We start from the raw sequence: 7,911 nt of genomic DNA, 5'->3' as shown, positions 1-7,911 counted from the left end.
ATAAAAAAAACTCACCAAACAAGTCCTTATCCTACCAAACTAAGCCCGAAGTCCTAAAGTCCTAAACCCTCTCACTCTAAAATAGATTTCCCACTTAGAAAGTGAGAAAGCTGAACTTTCATACCACACAACCAAATTAACATCCCAATAATTAAAGGAAAATTATAGCGTACAGAGCTTATTTTGGTACAGAGATAAAGAGATTCTCGTTTCTTTAGCACTATTTTTCTTGTGAGGGAGCAACTGAGCTGAGGCTATTTTAGGGGTAAAGGGTGGCTTGTAATGTGATGGAGCTGCAACTATACAAAAGATTGGGTGAGGCTTAATGGGCTTGACAAAGGGCTCTTTGATATAAACAAAATATAAACAATGTTCTCATTAATATTAAAGAATACGGGCGTTAAAACTAATCGGAAGAAAATGTGAAAAATAAGTAACAACAAAACCAAGTAGAAAACAAAATAAACAATGGAAATGCACGAGTATATTTGAAACGGAATACATAGATTTGGTGAACAATAATCAACATCACTATTAATAACAACAACAAATTACATCTTAAAGTGATCCTTAAAATTTATAAATTGTACTGATTTAATTCTCGATTTACAAAAATTGTATTATTTATATCTTCGACATTATAAAAAATTAGAATAAGATCCATACATTATGCAAACTCAAATAAATGATAGTAACAATTAATAATTATTTTAAAATAATTTTAAATACATGCAAGGGCGACGGTGAATTGCGGCGCTGCAAGGGCGACGGTGAATCACGGTGCTGCAAGGGCAACAGTGAGTCGCGATCGCGACGGCCAGGCACGGCGAGGCTTCCTTCTCTTTCTCTTTCTTCTGAAGATGTCAATGAGAAAAAGGGGTTGTGATGAACACCCCCTCATCTTCCCTTCCCCTCTTCCTTCCCCCGGTGTTCTTTCCTTTTTTTAATTTATATTTTTTATTAGGAGTAATTTAATAATAAAATTAAAAATTTTATTAAAATTGACGATTTTAATACCAAAAATAATGTTGAGGATGATTTTTAATCCAAAATAATTTTGGGGACGAATTTGATTTTGACCCTAAACCTTAGGGACCAAAACATTACTTATTCCTATTTTATACTTTAATATGTATTTTATGCAAGTAACTCATTTTTGTATGTGCACATAGCATCGTTGTATCTTTATTAATTTCTATTTTAAAAATTAAAATTTTATATATCTATATTATCAACTACTAATATTTTTTTTAAATGTGAATTAATTTTTTAAGTATTTTTACTAGTAATTTTGTATAAAAAAATTTCATGCTCTTATTTTAAGTTTAACATGGAAATAAGTATTGTTTTAATCCCTAAAGTTTAGGGTTAAAATCAAAATTGTCTTTAACCTTATTTTTTATTTAAAATCTTCCTTAACGTTTTATTTGGTATTAAAATCGTCATTCGGACAATTATACCGTTAGATCTCCATTACAACTCTATTCTTCTTCTTCTCNGTCTCGCACTCACCCTTGCTGTGCCTTGCGCTCACACCTCGCCTTCACCCTCGCAACGTTGCAACTCGCTCTCGCCCTCGCAGTGAAATGCACGTTACTTTCTTTAATTATTCTTCAAGATGCCTGATTCGTGTGGCTGCTGATGACAACAATGTTATCGACTCAAACTTGAAGTCATGCACAAAACTGCTTTGTCAGGTTATGCCATTACCCACATTTGTTCTACGGTATTATTTAATCCAATTGGCATAGAGGACAAGTTTCCAGAGTGGCGATAGATGCTTTATTCCTTGCAGAGACTCTATTTTGGAGACTCTTAATAAACGGAAGCTTAAAATCGGAAAGAAATATAAATCCATTATTTTACCCATTGAAGGTGTAGCTCTCTTTGTGTCAATAAAGTTAGGAACGATTTTGATTTTGACCCTAAACTTTAAGAACTAAAACAATCAAAATAAAATTGATTTTGATTTTGAGTTATGAGTAGCTAATTTTCTCTTATCTTATTTTAATTGTGTTTAATTGATACATAATTACGTTAATCAATTCTTGCACTTCACTATTGCCTTTATTCTCTTTAATTCTTGTCATTTACATTCCAGTCATTTACATTTTTGTCACTTTAATTCTTGTCATTTACATTCCAGTTATTTATATTTGTGTAATTTAAATTCCAGTTATTTACATTCAAGTCATTTATTGCTTTCATTTACTTATTTTTCAAGTCATTTAAATTTCAGCTTATACTCCAATTGTTCATCATCCAAACTTGAATCGTCTAACTAGAATAATCAATTGATCATTACTTGCTTAATCCATTAATCCTCGTGAGAACGATGTGGTATTATTTGATACGACTCGGTACTTGCCGATGAGTTAATCATTAAAATTTAGTTTCGTGCTATCAGAGTGCCATGTCATTGCCGGCGGCAAGATTAAATAGCCGGTGTTAGAGAATCATTGGAATCAATTTAGATCAGTTAGTATCGTTTATATTTATATAGCATATCTGTATATTAATTGTAGGATTCTATGCCTTTATTACTTTGATTCTTCTAGCACCTATATATACCCCTTGTATATTGTACTTTTGATCACACTGAATAATGCACAAAACATTTTCTTTAGATTGGTCTCTTATTTCTAACATGGTATCAAAAGTTTAGGTTTTTTTTCATGAAAATTAGTTCATAGCCCCATTGTTTTTTCTTTTCCGGCAGTGTTCTTTGGCCTCTTTTTTCGTTTTCTTTTCGACGCTTTGGTTCGTCACCCCCGTAACCACCTTGTTCGTCTTGTCACCGTGATTTTAACGCAACCCGAACTGTCGCCATCTGCCACCGGACGCGCCTCTACGCACTGCCAAAAGACGCTGCCATCACCAGGTTCATCTTCTTTCCATATTCATCCTCAGCCATTAGATTGGGACTTCGATCACACGGACCACAGCAATCCACGTGTCGCCCTGCCACCGTACCGTTCCGACGACCCGCGCTTGGACCCGATCCGATCCAGTTGGCTGACCCGTGTGCTTCCTTCCTCCATCCAGACACTGCCATGTGTCGCTGACGTGCTTCCTTTCGACACTGCCACATGTCCTTCTTGCTGACGTGGCTGCTGACCTGGCATCTAACGTGGCTGCTGACATGGCAGACAGTGGGACCCTCCTTAAGATTTTTTGGTGAGCTCTTTCCTATTCTGCCCTCCAATTTCTCATTTTCTGCTCCAAAATTACAGTTTTCTCTTCTCTCTTTGATCTGTATGTCTACTATTATGGAAATATCAATTGTTATTGCCGCCATAGACAAAAAGGGTAATTTCTGTCGAAACTGTAACTGCTCCGGACACCTCTTCTCCCACTGTCCTTCTGTTGAATGTTACAAATATCAACAGAAAGGTCACATTAGCTACAATTATTCACAAGTGTTCTGCCATTACTGCAAGCTCTCGAGACATTTTATTACTGACTGTCCTACTCGCCCACCACGTCCTGGTCACCTTGAGCATCATTCTCATCTCAACTTCTCCAAGAATGCATCTGCTTCTGCTATCTCTGCTATTGAATCTACCACATCTGCTCCTCTCAACCTGTCTTCTGTCTCTCTTTCTGATATTGCATCTCTTCTTAAGCATCTTCTCTCGCTTTCTGGTAATACTCCTGCTACTTTTTCAACTTCTCCAGGTAATTCTAAATGGTATTTTGACTCGGGTTGCTTTAATCACATGTCTCCATTGCGTGATCTTTTCTCGTCTCTGTCTACCACTACAAATGCACCTTCTGTCAATACTGCTAATGGTTCCCTCTTGCACGCAACACACAAGGGTTCTATCTCCCAGTCGACTCTTAATCTTCCTGATACTTATTATATTCCCAACCTGAACTTTAATCTTATTTCTGTTGGACAACTTATTGATCTGGGTTTTGATGTCACTTTTTCCATGTCTGGTTGTTGTGTACAGGATCGTCGGATGGGACAAATCATCGGGAATGGACGTAAGGTCGAAAGGTTGTTTGAACTCGAGAATCTTTATATTCCTTCTATGCCAAATCCCTGTGCTGCTTCTTCTCTATCTACCCTTCACTTATGGCATCAACGTCTTGCACACAGCTCCTTAGGAAAATTGCGTTCTCTTGTATCTTGGGGTATATTGGGTCAGGTTCCTACTGAGTCTTTTGATTGCATTTCTTGTCAAACTGCCAAACAACCTGCCTTATCGTTTCACAGTAATTCCTCTCTTGCTTGTTCTCCTTTTGATCTTATCCACTCTGATGTTTGGGACCCCGCTCCCACCACTTTTATGGGAGGAGCTCGATACTTTGTCATTTTTATTGATGATTATTCACGCTTTACTTGGGTTTATTTGATGGCTAATCGCCATGAGTTACCTCAGATCTATATTAACGTTGCCACTATGATTAAAACTCAGTTTTCCAAAGTCATTAAGGTTTTTCGACGCGATAATGCTATGGAATACCATGATTTCAAACTTTTAGCCTTTCTTGTAGAACATGGTACTTGGTTTGAGTTTTCTTGTCCTGGTACTTCTCAATAAAATGGTCGAGCTGAACGTAAACATCGTTACATTCTTGACTCTGTTCGTGCAGTGCTTCTTTCTTCTTCGTGTCCTGAGCGTACTTGGGGTGAAGTTGTTTCTACTATTGTTCATGTTATCAATAGACTTCCTTCTTCTGTTCTTGGTAATGTTACACCCTTTGAGCATCTTTAGCATACCTCTCCAGATTACAGTCCTCTTCGAGTTTTCGGTTGTGTCTATTTTGTTCTTCTTCAGCCTCGTGAGCACAGTAAACTTGAACCTTGTACTCGTATGTGTTGTTTTCTTGGTTATGGCACTGAACACAAGGGTTATTATTGTTGGGATCCTCTCTCTAAACGTATTCGTATATCTCATCATGTTGTCTTCTGGGAGCATCACAGGTTTTTTCGTTTTTCCTCATTTGAGTCTATTCCTCCCACTCAGTCACCTTTCTTCACTAACCCCAATGTTGACCTTTTTCCTAGTGATGATTCTACAGGTTCTATCTCGGGTCATCCTCTACAGCCTCCTGCTCTTCCACCTTCTCCATTTCCCAATGATTCCAGACCGGATGGCGATCCCGTTCCTACCGTCATGCCTCCTCCTCCCACTTATTTTCTACTATTCTTCATCAACATGAACCTAAATCATTTAGAGAAGCCTCCACAAATCCAAATTGGTAACAAGCAATGCAGGAAGAAATACAGGCACTTGAAAAAGCACACACTTGGAATTTGGTTGATCCTCCTTCTAATCAGGAAGTTGTGGGCAGTAGATGGGTATACAAGATCAAGACTCGCTCCGATGGCTCTATTGACCATTATAAGGCACGCTTGGTTGCTCAAGGTTGTACGCAAGAGTATGGTATTGACTATGAAGAGACTTTTGCTCCTGTTGCTCGTCTCATATCTGTTAGAGCTCTTCTTGCAATTGTTGTGGTAAAAAAATGGTCTCTTAGTCAGATGAACGTGAAGAATGCATCTCTTAATGGAGATTTAAAAAAGAAGGTCTATATGAAACCACCTCCAGGTTATCCTTGTCATTCTAACAAAGTCTGTCTTCTTCGCAAGGCACTCTATGGTCTTAAGCAAGCTCCTCGTGAATGCTTTGACAAGTTCAGCACTACCATCTGTAATCTCGGTTTCACTTGCAGTCCTCATGAGAATGCACTTTTTATTCGTAAAAGTGTACGTGGAGTTGTTCTTCTACTTTTGTATGTTGATGACATGATCATTACTGGAGATGATGTTGATGGTATCTCTTATCTTAAAGCCTCACTTCACCGTACCTTTGATATGAAAGATCTTGGTTCTCTCAGCTATTTTCTTGGTCTTGAGGTCATCTACACAGATGATGGCATCTATCTCTCTCAGGCTAAGTATGCTTCAAATCTTCTTGCTCGCTGATGCGAGCGGAAATTGGCGAGTTAAGAATGATTATAAATTATGCGTTGCCAGTATAGTTCTCAACCAACCAGAAATCCGCTTATCAATTTAAAAAGGGGTGTCACAGAAATTAAAATTAAAATACTGGGAGTATGAATCCCAGGTCGTCACCCAACGAGTTGCAGGAAAGTGTGCTATTTTATTAATCAGAAGGTTTTCAAAAAGGTTTGAGTTGAATGACAGAAAATTAAATTGGAGAATGTATATAAATATAAATAAAAGCCTTGACTGGGAGTTGATTAGATGGAAGCCCTATTCTTGTTGCAGTACTCTCAAGATTAATTGACAATTGAGATTTATTGTATTTAGTTGTCCCTAACTAAGTAAGGGAAAGTCAAATAAGTTGGAATGTTGTTCTATTCATAGGTTCCAATCCACTCTTGGGAGGATTGGTGTTAGTGACTAGAGAGCAATCCAACAATAAACCCAATTACAATCTTTCTCTTGAGCATTCCAACTCAAGGATTCCTTTCATCGACTCCCCATCAAGTTAGGGGACTACTCGCTCATTGTAAATGTAAAATTCATAACGTAAGAAAGAGAATTAAAGAAAGACATGATAAATAATGCTCAAAAGATTAATTTAAAATAAAAGTGATTCTTGTATTAATAAATGCTAAAATAATCCAATAGCAAAATTAAGTAAATTAAGGAACATGGAAGAGTAAAAGACAAGTGAAGAGAACGAACTAGAATGTCAAAGTCTTGATGAGGCAATAACTCTTCTCAATATCCCAATGCAAAATAATGAAAAACAACTAATCCTAAAAACTATGAATGTGTAGAGAGAAAACCTAGAGGAGGAGTAGAACTAGATCTAAAAACTAAAACTATGCGGAATGAATGTTCTCTCTGGTTTCTACATGTTCTCTGGCTCTAGTCTGCTTTTTTGGGCCGAAAACTGGGTCAAAATGGGGCCCGAAATCGCCCCCAGCGATTCTACAAATTATGCAGATCGCGCATGTCACGCGATCGCGTCGCTCATGCGGACGCGTCATTCGGCATTCTGCTTTGCCACGCAGTCGCGTCATCCATGCGGCCGCATCACTCGTGCTATTCCATGCCGCACAGTCGCGTCATCCATGCGGCCGCGTCACTGCGATTTGCTCTTCTCCGCGCGGTCGCATCGTTTCTCGCTGGTCATCTCCTCAATTTCTTTTGTTCCTTCCATTTTTGCAAGCTTCCTTCCCAATCTCCAACTCATTCATGCCCTATAAAGCCTGAAACACTTAGCACACAGATCACGGCATCGAATGGAATAAAAAATAAAATACATAATTAAAAGTCTCTAGGAAGCAAGTTTTCAATCATGCAATAATTTTAGGAAGGAAATATAAATGCATGCTTATTTAATAAATAACTGGGCAAAGATCATGATAAAACCACACCTTTAAACACAATATAAACCATAAAATACTGGTTTATCAACCTCCCCAAACTTAAACATTAGCATGTCCTCATGCTTAGTTGAAGGAGATAAAATAAATGAGTAAGAAGATGTAAAACCTATGCAATGCAATGCAACCTATATATATGAATGCAGCTGTATGATTTTTGTCCACTTGATCAAAAGTAAGTAAGCTCTTCAAAACAATTACAAATCAAATTCTACTAACTCAATTCTTATACAGTAAGAACAGATAAAAGTACAAGAAGATAGCTCATGAAAGTAGGGAACATAGAAATTCAAGCATGGAACCCTCACTGATGAAGTATGTACACTCTAGTCTCTCTAGTATATAGGGTAATCACTCTATGCTTCTCTAATCATGCTCTCTAATTTTTGTTCTTCTCCTAACCAATCAACAACATTTAATATACCAATACAAACATCATGAGGTCTTTTCAAGGTTGTAATGGGGCCAAGGTAAGGATAAGGATACATATATAGCTAAGTAAGCTTATAAATTGAATCTTTAATTAACCCAAGCTTT

General features: G+C 37.5%; 1 protein-coding gene across 2 annotated transcripts in view; it reads left to right on the top strand.

Annotated features, from left to right (window-relative positions):
* Positions 80-7,911, top strand: part of LOC107624167 (INO80 complex subunit D) — a 34,582-nt gene continuing 26,750 nt past the window's right edge. Inside the window, exon 1 of one of the 2 annotated variants that reach the window (XR_002355199.1) lies at positions 80-147. The gene's annotated coding sequence lies outside the window, so the exon portion shown is untranslated. The remainder of the gene's footprint in view (positions 148-7,911) is intronic. The other variant, XM_016326641.2, reaches the window with a different exon arrangement.

Source organism: Arachis ipaensis, chromosome B10 (assembly GCF_000816755.2).
Source record: "Arachis ipaensis cultivar K30076 chromosome B10, Araip1.1, whole genome shotgun sequence".
Taxonomy (NCBI): domain Eukaryota; kingdom Viridiplantae; phylum Streptophyta; class Magnoliopsida; order Fabales; family Fabaceae; genus Arachis; species Arachis ipaensis.
Note: the sequence above shows the minus strand (reverse complement) of the source record. Positions and strands in the feature narration are given on the sequence as shown.